General features: G+C 37.5%; 1 long non-coding RNA gene across 1 annotated transcript; it reads right to left on the bottom strand.

Moving 5' to 3' along the window:
- Positions 1 to 231: 231 nt before the first annotated feature.
- On the bottom strand, positions 232 to 1834 carry LOC122135490. The gene is made up of 3 exons (XR_006153536.1): positions 1803 to 1834; positions 1450 to 1559; positions 232 to 478 (listed from the first exon to the last, which is right to left on the bottom strand). It is a non-coding gene; the product is annotated as an uncharacterized LOC122135490 (long non-coding RNA).
- Positions 1835 to 17450: the final 15616 nt, after the last annotated feature.

Below are 17450 nucleotides of genomic sequence, written 5' to 3'. Positions count from 1 at the left end.
TGTCAGGGTGAGGAGAGCGATAACATATGTTTAATATCTCCTGCAACTAATCAAGGGACCAAAAACTGAAATAGACGTGTGATTCGCTGCGTTGTCTGTAAACGTGTTGATAAGCAGCACATATGTCAAATAAAGATTTGCAGGGATCCAGAAATCTCGAGTGAGTGTGAGACATGTAGTACTACTAACACTCAAATCAGCGCAGTCTGAAAAAAAAAAAAAAAAAAAAAACCTTGTCTGATCGGCAAAAGGAAAAGAAACCCAATGTCACCAATTCTTTATGCCTTTTCTCTAAAATGTGCAGTGACCTAAGTTCCCTCTTGCCCTGTCTTGTTAATTACCCTCATACATCACGTCTTAAATGCCACACCGTTTACCTGCTGCGGGTTGGTCACCCTGTGCGCACCGGACCTGCAGAGAGCTGGACCGGCTGATGGAGATGAGATGCATCCTGCGCGCAGCATCAGGACCGGCGTCACTATGGGAAAGTCACCACAGAGGTCAGAAAACAATGACTGCTCGAGTGCTCCTCTGTGCATTTAAACCTACTAAAATGTCTGGACTGGAGCTTCATGAAGTGACTTTGATATGTTATCTATCAAATGTACATATGTTAGATGACCTTTATTGTCTGTTTGACCACAGACTGTCTGGTTTGGCCCAACTGGTGAAATGATGTTGCAAATCGCCATCAGCTTTAGTTCATGCGAGTGCACGAATTAGTCATGGCTACTTCTGATTTTGCTACAGAGATGTTAAACAATGAAATGTGGACAATTTGGAGAGGTAAATATGATAAATTATTTGAAAATGCCATGAGCTCTCAGCGGTCTGGAAGGCAGAAGGGGTGGGGCAGCTGAAACGTTATGCTGCCGCCACCTGCTGATGCTGGTACATCTCTTTTGATTTCTCTCCCCTGACTTAAAAAACACCCCCAGCCAGCCGCCTCTCTCTCTATCTCTCTCCTCTCTCTCTCATTCACATCTCTCTCTCTCTCTCTCTCTCTCTCAATTTACCATCAACAGCTTCAGTACAGAAACCGTTGTGGAGGGAAATGTATTGGTTTATTCACATTCCAAATCGGCTGCAAATTAACTGATACAAATAAGAGATTGTAGGCCTACTGTATACATTCGCTGAATTAGTGACTATAAATACTGATTAGTAGCTTATCGTAGCAATGCATACACTACTATGCGCAATTGCATATTTTTAAATATATTTACAGTGTTTGCAAAACAGCGTTGAATTAGACTGAACAGACAGACATTAAAATTTATTGTATAAAATTGTGTCTTTTTCCCCTTTATATATATATATATATATATATATATATATATATATATATATATATATATCTATATATATTATATATATATATATATATTATATTTAAGATATTTATGATTACGTTTGAAAATCTTTAACTTACGTTGGCACACCGCTCACCTTTCGAAATCCGACTGCAATGACTTCTTGTTATATTTTGCATACTGAATTGGTTTGGTTTTCTTTCTTGATTCATTTGCATTCTGAGATGTGCTTCGGCTTCCTTGCCACTGTAAAAATTTGATAAATAAATGTAATTTATTTTAAGCAGCCTTTAATTTTAAAGTAAAATGAAAGTGTAAAATTTAAAAAAAGTAATGACATCAATTACTCCATATATCATATATAACATAAAAAATATAAAAAATTAAATAAAAATTACAATAAATTATAAATACAGTTCAGTAAATAGAAATGTTGTTTTTAAAGATATGTTGTATAAATATTGTGTTTTTAATTTTGTAAAAACTTACCGGAAACTTTAATTCGATCCCTTTGGTTTCCTGCATGGAATACAATTGTAAATTAATTAATTAGCCTATAAAATTTGTTTTAATTAAAATTATATCACAATTCTTTAAAAAATCATCTTTTAAAATATCATATCATATCATAACATTATCATAACACCATAATGTGAATATTCTGTGGACTTCTGCTTCTTTTTTTGGAGATTTTTGAAAGCCTATGCTCTCCAAATTTCCCACCATAATAAGTAGATTTTTAAAAGCGAGATTAGGCATGATCTTTTTTTTTTTTTTTTTTTTTTAAGGGCTACAGCTGCCTGGACTCCATGCTGGTGAGCGGTGGTCTCAGACTGGTGGAGGTGGCATTAGTGCCCTCAGTGGTGCAAATGGGGGGCTCAAACCAGACAATGGGTCACAAAAAAAAAAAAAAAAAAAAAAAAAACAATGTTCAAATTGACTGTGGGGTCTGGAGATTTCCTACATGCGAGACACAACACGGATCAGTCATACGGTTGCCATATAAAAATGTATATTGAAAATAATTATTCACCGCGGATTGGGTGCAGCCCTAATTGATGAAAAGAATGTGTTTATTTAAGCTGACGACTTTTCATCTGTACGATTGCTTGTCCATTGTTCTCCAGAGGGCCCGTCAAGGTGAGATGAGACAGGGGCCACTCGTTCTTCATGAAGAAAGGGAACAAATGAATGCGCACACACTCCCTAATGGTTTCCCCGTATACTTGGGTCCACGGGAGATAAGTCTAACAAAATTAGTATGCAAAAGAGCCACTCTCTTGAGGCCTATAATTTTCTTTGCAAATGATTTCCGTTTTGAGGATGAAACAAACACGACAATGCCGTCGTAAGCGCTAGTTCTCAATGTGTGCGTGCCTTCAATCTCCTAAAAGAAGAGGGATTTGAAGAAGTTAACCCTCATCAGCAGGTGGCTGTGGAAAAGAGAGAGAGCGCGCGCGCGATAGGGATACAACTAAAAGCAGAAAAGATTTTGCTTGGTTCCAGTCATATTTAGTTGATTACGTTTGGCAAAATGCCCCGGCGAAAAGGGCCCACGGAATCCAGAAGAGCCATTGCTTTGAAAGAGGTTTGCTTGAGTTCTTCAGCACCATGCTGTGCCATCTTTTTGTCATCAGTTAACTTCAATTAAACATATATCCACCCGAGAAACACAATTTCAAGATTTAGCTTTTGTTTACTGGCTGTCCTCAAGCAGTCCCTCGAGTGTAAAACGCTATTATTTACGTGAACTTGTGTTTTCTAAACCCAAGGGCTGGGTAGTTTTGCGTTTTATTGTGTTTTATATTTTTAAGACGAGCTAATATATTAGTTACTAACTATTATTGCAATAATAATAATAACAACAACAACAACGACAACAATGATTATAGCATTTAAAAATATTTATTTATAATATCGTTTTTTTTAATTACTGAAATCATAATAATAAAAACTTTTTAAATAATAATTAAAGCTTTAAATAATAATGGATTCATATTTTGTTTTCCAGTTATTATTTAATAGGTTATTACAAATAATTATATACTTTATATAAATATGATTTAATCGTATATCGAAGGGCATTCACTCATTGTAAAGTATGAATAATTTATGTATTCTTGCATGGAGTCAAACCTCTAAACGCCTTCAGTTTCCTGTACCACATTTTAATGCAGCATGTAAGGGCAAAAAACGCTTGGTAAATTCGCATTCTTGGGATTGTTTGATTATTGCATGAACTTTATGCCTGTGTAAGTGAAAAGCGTGCATGTGTGCGTTTATCAGACCCAGAGTCTATGGATGTTAATTGCGCCGTTTCCCTATCATAAATGCGCGTATAAATCACAGCAATATATAACAATACTCTGCCTGTATTTTTTACGTTCCTAACGTGGTCTGCGGCAACTCTCCTTCCCAATAAATCATGTACTTACTTCCCGGGAGCTTCCTGCTCTGTGGTGAAGATTAGGACCTCGTGCCTTACTGGAAGCCAGGAGTAGTTTGAAATTATCAAGCGTTTAAAGACATCACAGTTCAAGTTATTTAATGCACTTCGAGCGCTGTGTGTGCCAGAAATCTCCTGCTTTTACTATTTTTATTCTAAGAATTTCTGAAATGGTAGCATAGTTTTTGTGCATAATAATTACAGCATTAATGTTATAATGCTTTTCTTTTAGTATGTTACTGAACTATATTATTTTATTATTTAAAATGTAATTACCAATATAATTACTAAATTTAATAATAATTATAATGATACACATATTGCCATAATATATCTAATCATTCATTGTGTGACGCAAAAGGTTGAAATCTCTTTCCGTCTAATGAGCCATGTGCGTCAAAATACTGAATAACAAGTATGACAACAACATTATGCTTATGTGAATAAGAACAAATTTCTAGGCATGTACAAATAATTAGATTTGTTATGTAATTATTTTACGAACTCAAATCTGTTCTCCTTGCTTGCTAATTTAATTATATTTTTTTCACATAACTTCTTTGTTTAGTTTTTATTAGCATTTCAAAAATATATATATAAAAAAAAAAAAAAATATATATATATAAATAGAGTTTGTTTTTAATAATAATAATAATAATAATAATAATAATAATTATTATTATTATTATTATTATTATTATTATTTAATGTGGAAAATGTGTCTTTTCATGTGAAACATTCCTCTTTATTTGTGATCATCAATAAATTGAAATGTTCAATTGAATTGATTTCACTTTCATTTATCTGGCCAACCGACCTTTGATATAAAATGTATAAAATGTAAAGTCTTTAAACTTTTTTTTCTTTGAACATTTAAATATTTTAACAGCTAAAAAATAGTAGGTAAATATTTAAGAGTTTATTTAGTCATCAACTAGAAGTAACATAACACACTGCTTTTGAGTTTATTGAGAATTCACTTAAATTTACTGGTAGAGATGAATGAGAGCATAATTAGTCAAAGATGAGGCTAAAGCAGGACATATTTGAATAGTTTCCTCATTAACCTAGGCTTGGAAGTGTAGCCTACATTGTGCTATACAGTCTTGTGCTACATTAGTTTTAGTGGCAGTCTGCGAAGTGCTGCTCTCCCCTGGTTATGGAGGGGAAAGTAATGCATGGGGGCTCATTTCTGCATGTGTCTGTGTCATAACCCAGGCCAGGGTGTCATATTCCTCTCCTCCCTCATCTGGCCCAGCATGGGAGCTCTAATACACACATCTCCGCTCACCGCTTCTCTTCTCCAACTAAATGGACGGATTTGCCCATTTCCTGAGCCACTCACACCCAATTCCTTCGCTCTGTTAATGCCGGTTAATTTTTTACAAATAATGCCTGGGCAAATCAGTCTTTCGAAGTGTTATATCATTCATTGCGGGGACTTCTGTGAACTTCTTTTTGAAAAATTAATGCCTTTAATTTTGGTTGATGGCAACATCAGCACAGCTCCGTAAATTGGAGTTTAATGAGATTTTGCTACAGGGGATAATCTGCTACTGACAGAAAAACATCTTGAAAACATCTGTAGACCTATGATTTCACTCTGACGATTAAACCCCCAACCCCCTGCGTCTCAGAGCACTGAGCAAGAAAAATGGTCAGTTTAAAAAGTTACACTCTGCCGTCCGACCTGATGAAAATGACTTGGAGGAAACTTGACGCTGTTTTACCTCTTATTTGTCTGTGTAATGAACGTCTCAGTGTTGTTCAAGAGTTAACATCTAGCTATATTTGCCTTGCTGTGGGAGTCTAGCGGCTAACATAATGAGCAATGCTTTATATGAGTCCTAAATGAGCAATCTGCTCCACTAAGCCAAGCCTGTAGATGCGATGTAAGGTTCATTACCTTCAAGTGGACAGCAACCTAATGTATCCTGCCCAACGACTAATATCATCATGAGTCAGAGCGTGTACAATGACATCCTTTCGAGGATTGTTTGTCAGTAGAGGTCAACATATACTTGGCTAACTACCCATATTGTGAATCGACTAATTTGGAAAGCGTTGATGGTAAGAATTGGTCAAGATCCTGCCAAGAGGTCAGCCGTCTTCACACCTGTCATTGTGCATTGCAGACTGTCAAAGTTAAAACTACTTCCTTCTTAGAGTACCTAATGCTGTTAACACATTTTATTGCAAGGTTTTATAAAGTTGACATTGAAACAATGACTTTGAAACCAGCACGATCATGTTGCCTATTAATTAAAACATCAGCATTTCAATTTCAGTTTCCGTAAACTTGTTGGCTGCTCTGTGACATTTGAGTAAGCACAGTCAAGGAGGAATGTACACCCACGTCCCTCTTCTCTAAAGCTCATGCGCTCCCAGGACTCTGCAATGTAGATTACTTCCTCCAGGGAGTCTGGAGAGAATCCCAATCCCTGCAACTTTTCCAGTGAACAGACAGATTTGGCCTACCTCCAGCAAAAATAGACTGTATCATGCAGAGAGTAAGCTATGCCAGAAAACCCAAAATTATATCTGACACATTGGGTCACATCAACTTGTTTTTAATGTGTCTCACTCTCTGTCTCTCTCTCTCTGTCAAAGAGAATGTGAATCTGTTCGTTTCAACAAAAAATGACACAGTCTCCCATTGAGTGAGACCAATTGGAAATTTACAAATGTACTCACGACTATTCAAGAGATGTTCATTTTTGGGATTCATTCCCTAATTGTTTCATATGGGATCCACTTCTTGATGTAAACCCAGAAACAGCGGGTATAACTGAGAAAATTACAGAGCAACGCAGTACAGGAAGCAGAAAAGAAATGCTCTGTGATTTGAGTTTTTCTTTGAAGACTACTCTGGAAATTCCTGAGATATATGGCTGCATATTTATTTAGTATTGAAAGTGACTGTGATGAAGTCCATCTGCAGTCCTTTCACCCCAGTCAAGACAAACCCACAAACAATTGTTCAGTGGACAAAATTTGTCTTTCAGAAAATCTTTCGACTTGATATTCATGAAGCAAGAGAAATCAGAGATAGAGCTTTTACATTTTATTAACCAACCCATCATGCTCTCTATTTCAAAGCATGAGAAGCATAAAGCTTTCTTCTCAGAAGAGACTCGCCACGCCATCAGCAGTGATTGGTGCCACAACCGATGCCAGGAAGAGAGCATTGGCTCTGCAGGGTTCTCCATTTTCAATGGCGTGAATGGACACCTCTTGTCTAGCGATGCCACTGCTGCGCTCTTTCAGATGGAGGCACATGTCACACCCAGACTCAGCATGCCAACCACCAGCAGAGAGGCCAGGGCACAGTGCCCATGACTACTCACAAGAAGCAAAGTTTGGCAGCAAAGACCTAGATGGAATAAGTATAATATCATATGTATAATTAGTTTGATAAAGTTGGGATTCATTTCATACAGCAAGAAACTGAGCCACTGATTTTCAGCATATTTGGGACATGATTATCATTTCCCCCTTGGGATCAGTGAGAATACCCATCGGTTGGCAGTTCTGGTCAACTGAACTAGCAAACGTTAAGCCAAACAGGCCTGAGAAAGCCATATTTGTGGCAATCTGCTCCAGTCCTTGCAATCCAGAGTGTTACGTGATCACTCTCAACAGCTCATCAACACCAACAAGCCACTTCCTAATCCTTAAAATGGACAAACTGGACGCGGAAAGCGAGAACAATATGCTCACATGCACAATGGCATGTATTGGAGACTGTGTGATTATAAGCACCAGGGAGTTTGCCTTCCCTTATTCATCCACAGTCCCGTTTTGAAGAGACCAGATCCAGGGGTGCCAAATTAAGCGGAGTGCTGATCTGTGCAGGCTGCATAGAGTAATGAGCAGGCCCAGAGGATATTTGCAGGGTCACACAAAGGAGTTGGTGTGGAGTGGCGAAGAAAATCGGGCGTACAGCAGGAAGCCAAGCGACTAAATTCTGCAGGCCATCCTCATCTGCTGTCATCAGCGAAACGAGCTTCCCATCCCATCAACAAGAGCTCGGTTAGGGGACGGGTCTCGTAGCTGTTTTCCTAGTGTTTAGCTTATGTCAGAGACCCGCAGAAAACCCCTTTTGGGCTGCTGTGTGTTCAGAAATTCTGAGAAAGGGGAAAAAAGAGGAAAAGAAAGAATAATGAGAGGCTCGGAGGAAATTGTAACAATTTCAGGCCATTAAGATTTAACAGCATTTACACTGCTACTCTGTCTGGAATCTTTGAGGCCTGGTCCGTTTAGATCCTAGTAAACCACGCAAGGCATTTATCACAAGGAATCATTGTAAACCACATTTTCAACACTCTTTCTGGAAAGCCCAACAAAGAGCCATTTTACATCGCCACCATGACTATAAAGCGAGTCCTACTGTTTTCCCAACGTGGGGTATAATGGAATTAATAACGTCGACTGCGCATTTGCCGGGAATTCCCATGAGGCCTTGCAGATTTTTATAACTCCGCAGTGTAATGCTAAGGGTTCGGAGGGGAAGATTTACTGGCTGCGAGAATCTAATGATACCGAACACTGACTTTGCAATTGCTCCAGCCAGCTAGTTTGCATGACAATCTGGATAACAATGGCCCTTTTCAGATTAAGTGTGTGGGGGCTTATTATGATTGCTCTTTGTTCTATCTCCTTTATATTCTCAAAATGTTGATGTTGTCCGATATCGAATGGCTATGTTGGAATAAGCGCACCTTGCTTCTCCCAATATTTGACATCTGAGTCATTTGTGCTAAATTTAATTACTTTAATGTTCATTATACAGTCCATAAAGACGTTTAGATGTTCGTAGTTCCTTCGTGTTGTCACAAGCAATTATAGGTGCAGCCATCTATTTACTTGATGAATACTCTTATATTCTCCACTTGCTTGATAAATAAGGAAATAAGTCAACGCTCCACTTTATATTCAGTAATTAAAGTGAAAAATATAGTCGCAATGCAAATCCTTAATTGGACTCCAAGAGAGCGATTCAGAATTTATCTTTAATAATAAGAAATGACTGGGGACAAAAAAAAAAAAAGCATGCTGAAATGTGACTCTCGAAGTTCAATTAATCAAGAACTGAAAACAACCAATTTAGCAAAGAGCTGTTCATTCAGGGAATCACAGGGCTCAGGTAATGTTCTTTTAATCATCTCTATGTGACATTATACTTTTCATGTCACAACAGATGAGTGAAGAAAAAAAGAAAGAAAGAAAAAAAAACTTGCATTTGAGGAAGATAATATCTCTTATGTTGCAAAAACTGGCTCTGTTTAATAGGATGATTTTAAAGCATGATAGCTAAATTTCTGCCTCTCTGAGGTAGCAATGGTGACCAGGACCATAAAAATAAAGTTTGGGACTTATTACCCCATGTATGTAGTAATTAATTATGTAATAAAAATAATCTTTTTAGATGTGGATCATGAAATCAAATAATTTATTCTACTTTTCATTTAAACTTTTTTTTTTTTTTTTACATTTTAGAATCTTAGACACTAAAATGAATTCCACACCATCTGTGAAAGGCCTCAGTCACACCTGCTCTGAATGTTTTTTCACCATGTCCAGAGAAGCTTTAGTCAGCTGAAAAAGCTTTCTAAGAGACTTCACCCATTCTATAACCAATTAAAGATTTGAATTACAGTTAAAGTCTACAATACAAAAAATATTAAATGATAAAGAATGTGCACTTTGACTATAGGGGTCAAACTGGCATAAACGTTTTAGCATTTGCCACTCAGGCTTTAATGTATCTTCCATTTAGGTGACACAAAACAAGAGGAAGTCTCAGGGAATGCCAAATTCGGTGAACTAGCTGTGCACCAACAGTACTGGAGCCAGATCGAGAGAGGAGCAGCGGGGCTTGCCCTCTGCCTGATGTATCTCTTTCAGAGCGGGACAGGCACAGGCCTTGGCTGTACCCTGCTGGGACCTTCTGAAACCAGAGATTGTTGAAGTGAACGTGTGCACTGTCCAGCCAGTCCACAATGTCTTCCAGCCTCTCTGACACTCCAAATGTGCCCTGTCGCACAGAGATGTTTCGGACAGTCTGGTCAACCAGGCTGCAGTCCCACCCCCCTCTGTTTTGGCTCCTCCAGACCAGGGCACGGACCACCCTGGGCTGGTCAGCAACCCCTGCTTACACCTGCCATAAAACTTAAAAGCTACAGACCCATCCTATAGCTTTGAAGTGTTCAAAGCATAGCTCCCTGACCTTTGATGCAACTTTGGCCGCAACACATGTTTGGAGCACCACGTATAAAGCAAACCTCTCTCAGGCCTCGGCTCACGGCCTGTTGGTTTACATGTGTGAGATGCAGGGGCCCACGCATGGCAGCCATGCATACCCATCATGCTGTTCCCACCAGCGAGGGGGGCCCTTGAGCGGGAAAAGAAGAGGGCAGGAAGGACTGGCCCCTACTGACCCCCTCATGTGTTCACCACTCATCCATACAAACCAACCCAACTCCCATCCCCCAAGATCCTCTTTACAAACTACATATATCGTGCTTCATATGCCTTACTGGCTTCAGGAGGCATTTGGAAGTGAAAGCGAAATCAATGAAAACCTAATAGTGTGAGCTTTTTACACGAATAAGAGAGTAACAATGAAATTTAGACTAAAGAATTGATTTTCTTGGCTAGAAGTGCTGTTTTGTCTGGCAAAACACTGAAACACATGTAGTGATTGGGCAAATGTGACTATCATTGATTCAGGATAAACTTTCTACAATTTGTGTCCCTACAAACAGAAGGATCTGTAATTCCCTTACGCTTTCATTGCGCTCTCCACCGGATCAAACAATAAAGCATTATTTGCAAGCCTGACTTGTCTATGTTTTATGAGGCATTATATATCTGCATAAATACTGGGGCTCATAATCGCATAAGGCCCAATTATACTGCCTTGCTCTGTAAATGTCAAACATAGCATTTTGATATACTGTCCACATCAGGGTGCATACTTTTACAGCTGGAGTGACAGTGTCATAATGACACAATGCCTATACATGGCCTGTGCTATTAATGCTTGGAATTGTATAACACCATTCAGATCTCTTAAGCTCACATGCGCTCTGAGCTGTAAAGGCCTGTGGTAGGTGTTCTCAACATTTTGGCCAGTGAATAAGAGTATAAAAAATATTTAAAATGACATAGAACATGTTACATTAAAATTATATATTTCTGCATCAGATTGAAAGTGTGTGTAAAATATGAATATGGAACAATTTCCTTTAAGTCAGTAATTCATCCACTACATGTGATACCATCCACTATGTTTTTACACAAACACACACACACACACACACGTATGATCATTTAAGATTATTGCACTTCTGCTTACATGCCCAACTTCGCTTCTACAGTTTCGTAATCCGTTACTGGAAATCCCACTTTTTATATTTATCCATGAGTTTCAGGATTAGCACATGCATCTCGGGGCAACTGAATGTCTCCGACAAATGCTGACTTAGCTGAGACAGCTGAGCTTTCTTGAACTACGACCTTTGGAATGCACAGTCAACAAAGATTTTCGGTGCAAGATATTTCTTCGAGAAATTCGGTTGTGTGCATGTCTCGATTCTAGTGAATCATTGAGGAAGTCAAATTGTTATAGCGTCCATACATAAACCTGATGGTATGGTTTGTGCACAACAAACCAATATTCCTCATGTCTCGACAGGTGTAATCCAGTGAATTTACAAAGATCGATTGTTATTCTACGTTTGCATTGCTTCTGAACATTTAAATAGCAAAAGCACAATCTGAATTTGTGTCATGAAATGTTGGCAGCATAATCTCGCTGTTTTCCATTAGATGGTGTGATGTTTTGAATAAGTTGCCTTTTGGGAATTAGACTGGGCTTGAGCAACACCCTGCAATGAGCATCACTATAGCATAACAGTACTATAACAGTATGGGCGCGAGTCAGTTCAGTATGGCTGTCAACACCTATGTGTCTGCTGACATGACAAGCCCTTTAAACTGTGACAAGCATAAATCAAGAGGCCATTCTGAAACAACAGGGTCGTATTCTTCCCCTGTCGTGCGTGGACCTCCAGTCCCTGCATGGGGCACCATTCCAGGCCTGGCTGGAGTGGGGCACGCCTGAGGAGTGCCATACGGAACCAGGCACCACACGTCTTCTCCATCAGTGTAAATTCTGTAACCTGCACAACAACGTTCACAAGTCATCAGAGCTTTAGTATACCTGCCACTGCTGTTCAGGGAGTGCACGATTGTTGCTATTCATTGTGCCCACAAGTCTCAAACACACCTGCTCCTGAAGGCACTCTGTGGTAGACTGACTGCATGCTTTTTTGATGACATTATTATTATTTTATTTCAGAAGAGAAAATTAGAAGACCATTTTTAAAAGTCAATAAAAAAAAAAAAAAAAAAACATTTGATGGGTTTGCTGAGTGGAAACATGGTTACAGTCCTCATTAGCCTACTCCAAAAACTGAATCTCAAACACACACACACACACACACACACACACACACACACACACACAGGTCCTGAGTAATTAATTAAGGTAAAAAATGTTGTGGTTTATTTTAAATAAGGCACTGCCTTATTATTATTATTATTATTATTATTATTATTATTATTATTATTATTATTGTTTTTATTGTTGTTTTTGTTGTTGTTGTTGTTGTTGTTGTTGTTAATTCATTTTTAACTTATCTGATCTTATTCTATCTCTCTATCATATTCTGATCATATTAATTTCATGTCGACAGAAAATTAGGGTTTCTTTGTAAAACTTTGCACCACATATTCTCGGTATCTGGTAGTTTTCAGTATATTTCATGTTGAATGCAGCTGTGGATTTTACTCTGTCCTTTTTTCTCCCTGTGAAACTCTTGAAACTGCCTGGCAGTTAAATGGAGCATGGAAAACACTTTGTGTTTGTCTGTTGGTGTTTGTTTGTATCCGACAACATTACCATTAAGGGTTATTGTACCTCATCAAGCATTAACGCAAAATTCCGAGTAAATGGAAAAGCGGGGGGTCACAGATAAATTCATATAATAAATTATATCAAATTCACAGACACGTTATATCATAAACCACGGGAATTTTATGGGGCTATATGAACATGTGCATTTTGTGTAATAATTAAAAGGCATTTCTTCTTTAAAAAGTAGGCCTAATGGATCGAGCCAACAAGGTTTTTTTTTTTTTTTTTTTTTTTTTTTGAATTTGAAGGCTCCGTCTAACGTTACATATACATTATTGCCTATAACTCACTGACTATTCATGCAAATCATGTTGACTTGGACCAGAGATTACACGGCCTGCTCTTTTGTGTGTACATCCGTCCTCTAACTCGAGGCTCTCCGTCACTCGTTTCTCCTGGAGGGCTGTTTTACTAAGACATTGTGAACTCCACTGACAGTCTCTTAAGGAGGTGAAGGCTGAACATCCCGCTCTGTTCTTGTGCACTGAGCTGGCTGTGGTCAGTCTATCTCGGTACAATGGTGGGCCGGGCAGCTGTGGTCAGACAATAGGTCCAGTACTGTTTACTTAGCTACGAATTAAAGACGCATGTTACAAACCTGCATATGCAGGGTAAAAGGTCATGCTAGTTGAGTTTTAAGAAGTTTTTTTTTCTCCATTATATGCCATTCACAGTCACATTGCTTGTGAAAAAAAAAAAAAAAAAAAAAAAAAAAAAAATCAGTTTAAGTTTGTATAGCTACAGTTGCACTTCAACAGTCTCTCTCTCCATTGAGGGTCTATGACTGCTTTGGCTGTTCTTAGGAGAATGTCCTGGAAACGGGGCTCAGGCGCCTTTCCGATTCTTGCCAAGTACTTAAAAGTCAACATGGTCTATCTTTGATTCACATAAGCATCCACGCTCTCAAGAGCTCACCCTTTGATCTTTTTTTTTTTTTTTTTTTTTTTTCTCGCCCTCCTGTTTCTACACCAGATCTGTTATGCGCTAAAATTCTTTGGTTTTCCATAGAAACATCTCCTTTCCCTGGGAATATTGATGTTTTCTTCGTCGCGGGGGTTATGATATGGTGAATCAGAATCTCAAAGCCATGGACAATGGCAGTATTCATGGTCGCTTTTTTGTCTTTGTCTGGTTTTGTCTTGTTGTTCAAACCCCTCGTTTCTCAAATGAATACAAATATTGTTTATTCTGTTGATGTCCACGTTCTAGTCACTTCAGCTGCTTTTCAACGTTTCAACTCTTTGTTGGAGCAGCAGGTTCTGTACACTGGAGAGAATATAGACTTGAAGGAGGCCTCTTTCTTTCTTTCTTTCTTTCTTTGGAAATCTATACATAGCATGTCATAAAAATCTTTTTTTTTCCTTTTTTTTTCATAGATGGCAAAATGTTTCACTTATATCAACAATGTGATGTGGAATCATATTGCGACATGTGCGAGCGGAACGCTTAATTTCCCTCAGTAAGCCATGGCAAATTCATATGCTCTATGAATTAAAAAGAGCCCGTTCCCGTCTTCTTTGATATAAAGCCAGCATTGACATATCTGCTCCAGCACACTTTCACTCCCCATTGTCATCATGTCACCCCAACAATGTTCATCTCCTGGACACCAATTTTAGAGCTCTTTGATCTACCAAGTGAAAAGAACAAAGTTATGGAGAGAAGGGGCTTTTGTGTTCCGGCTTTTAGATGTTCTTAATATTACTGGACAATGTGGAAAACCAGATAATTGATGATTGATGCCATACAGTTTAAGAATTTTTCAGAGGAGTTTTCAAATTATGCACATCTAAGATGAATCACTTGATGAAGACAGATAAATTAGTAAAATGATACAAAGTCATTGTAAAAGTAATTGTGAAGTCAAAATTAAGTTTTATTATGGCTAATTTGATCCCAAAATCCAGAGCTTCATCTTGTCCCCGTTGGCCAGCGTGTTTAATATGGACCATACATTAATTCCAAGATGCGGCTTTTATGTGTCTAGTGTCAACTTTCATGGCTCTCTGTTTGAATTACAAGAGCAATCATCAAGTAACGCCCCCCCCCCCACCCCACCCCACCCTACTCTTCAGAGGGCGCACGCTCTCACAGACTAACTATCCTTTAAACATAGTTTCTTAGGTAGTCTCTCTAAAAAAAATAAGAAATTGTCAAACAACATCAATAATAATAATAATAATAATCTTGACATGTTTAAAATGTCAGTGAACAACATTTACATTACTGCTGACTAAAACTACAAATAAGTGAAGGTCAGCGTTCAGGTCCTGAACGTTTAAATTTAATCGAACATAACTGGACTTGTTTTTTGAACTTATTTCCAAAAGGGGCACACAGTCTAATTGTTTTGTCCCCCTTGGTTCACGGGACATTAAGGTTTTCTAAATTTAGCCAAAAGCAAGATAACAGTCCGTTGACTTGACAGATATTCCACAAGCTGTTATAAATTATCGTTTTTTTCTAAAGAAAAACGTTGACAAATAATCAAACTCACCTTACGCTGCTTTACTTTCAAAAATCTTCCGTCCACGCAAATGTATATATAGATATATATATATATATATATATATATATATATATATATATATATATATATATATATATATATATATATATATGGTGTTTTAGAACTCACCTTACGCTGCTTTACTTTCAAAAATCTTCCGTCCACGCAAATTTAAAGTGGACAGCTCACCAAATGTTTCAAAATAGTACATTTCTCATCCCCCCCAAAATGTTAATAATGCATAATAAAATGGTCATTTGTAATTGTAAATTTTGGATTATGTTCAGAAAAATTCTATTGAGTCCTTGGCATTTTTATTATTATTGCTGTTATTCATTCTTAGCGTACATCGTCTGTAATTTATGTTGATCATAGTCCCATTTTCTAAAATACAGATTATCAAATATGATTCAGATGCCTGTTATAATAGTGGCGTTGCTATTTTTATATGCATTTTAACCGCATGTAGCCTATCATGTAACCCTGCTTCCTCTTCACAAAAAAAAAAAAAAAAAAAAGCCTCGTCGATGAGCACACACTGTCTTAATATTGATTGAAAACAGAGACCAGACACAAAAAGGTTTACAGACATCTAGAAGCCATTCACATCCACGGGATTCATTCTCAGTGCGAACATCCATCTGATGAAAAGGAGGTGTCAGGCCTGCGCACGTCCTTTATAAAGACCGATTGTCATTTAGACAAACACTGGAGGACAACATAAAGACAAAGGTCAAGTCCTTTTCCAGTTCAAGTGTGCACCGATTCACCTACAGACAGCGCACCACTTTATCTCTCATATTGTGTAAATTTGAAGTCTGTCTATCTATCTAGATATGTGATGGCAGCGGAAGGCAATGACCAAGCAACTGTACTTTGCATCCCATAGATAAATAAAAATAATATATTATTATTATTATTATTATTATTATTATTATTATTATTATTATTATTATTATTATTATTATTATTTGTTTGTTTATTTTAAGGATGAACTGCTATAATCAATTTTATACGTTTGTGAAATATGAATCAAATATGCACTGCATTAGAAGTGTCTATTTTTGATGGTTGCGTGCTTCCCTCGCGCTCCGCAAGTTCAATTATAACTGTGAGGAGACAGACGGATTAAAGAAACAAGTAAGACTAATTGCGCGGCAGGTATAACGAGGAGGTCCAATCTAGCTTCCCCTCTCTCTATTGAGTTTGTGTCGTCTTAATGAATGACAGGTAGAGCTACTTCCTGCTTTCACACGTGCAAAAATAGGCCTCTCTCTGCTTGCCGCCATGGACCCTTACTGGGCTCGGGAAACAATTGATTTTAAGCATATAGTTAATTATGTTCAAAAGGAAATCATCTTGGTCCGTCATGAGAACGTTTGTATTAATTTTCATTCGTGTATCATGCAAGCAAATATATGAATTTGCTGTGGTCAGCCATGTTTGTGATTGGTTTTGCCTTTTTTTTTTTAGAAAAAATAAAATAAAAAAAAATAATAATGTATTAATAAAAATAGTTCTTACCTTGTATCTTAGATCATTTTTTACGCCAAAAGGCCTTTCTTTGGTACAGCCAGCGTCTGAATCTACACATTTTAACTAGCTGTTAACACTGAATCGGTGCAAATAATGGGGAAAATTTCAGACTATTCCTCAGTCCTCAGTCTGTGGAGTTTCCTCAGCCACACAAAAGAGTATTATGAAAAATAGCCCAAGTCCAAAGAATGTCACAGTGGTCGACTTATTATTTAAATCTTTCATTATATGGGGAGAAAAAAAAATCTTATAGAAACTTTCCTTTTGATGAATTAACTCGAGCACAACGGGAAAAAAGTCTAGCTAGACATAATTCTGCCCTTTTTATGATGATTTGAGACTTTAAAAGAAAGATCATCAGCTTTTGTGTCAGGATCAAGACGTTTAGATGCAGCATGTGGTAACGGAAATGTTTTTGAAATGTCGGCGACAATTAAAACTAGTTTTAAATAAGGAAGAAGAAAAAAAAATGTTTTGTTATTTGTGAACAACTCTGTGAATTTCATATATTAAAAACAACCGTTAATAATATTAATAATAATTTTGTTATTTTAAAAATTTGTTATGTTATTTCATTTGTTTTATTATATTATTTTTGGCAATTTGTAAACATGACTTCTTTGTCTTGGTGCTGTCAGAAAAGAACAAAAGAAGCTGTCGTAT

The sequence above is a fragment of the Cyprinus carpio genome, chromosome A24, assembly GCF_018340385.1.
Source record: "Cyprinus carpio isolate SPL01 chromosome A24, ASM1834038v1, whole genome shotgun sequence".
In the NCBI taxonomy this organism is placed as follows: domain Eukaryota; kingdom Metazoa; phylum Chordata; class Actinopteri; order Cypriniformes; family Cyprinidae; genus Cyprinus; species Cyprinus carpio.
The sequence above is the reverse complement of the archived record's forward strand: the minus strand, read 5'-3'. Positions and strand labels throughout refer to the sequence as shown.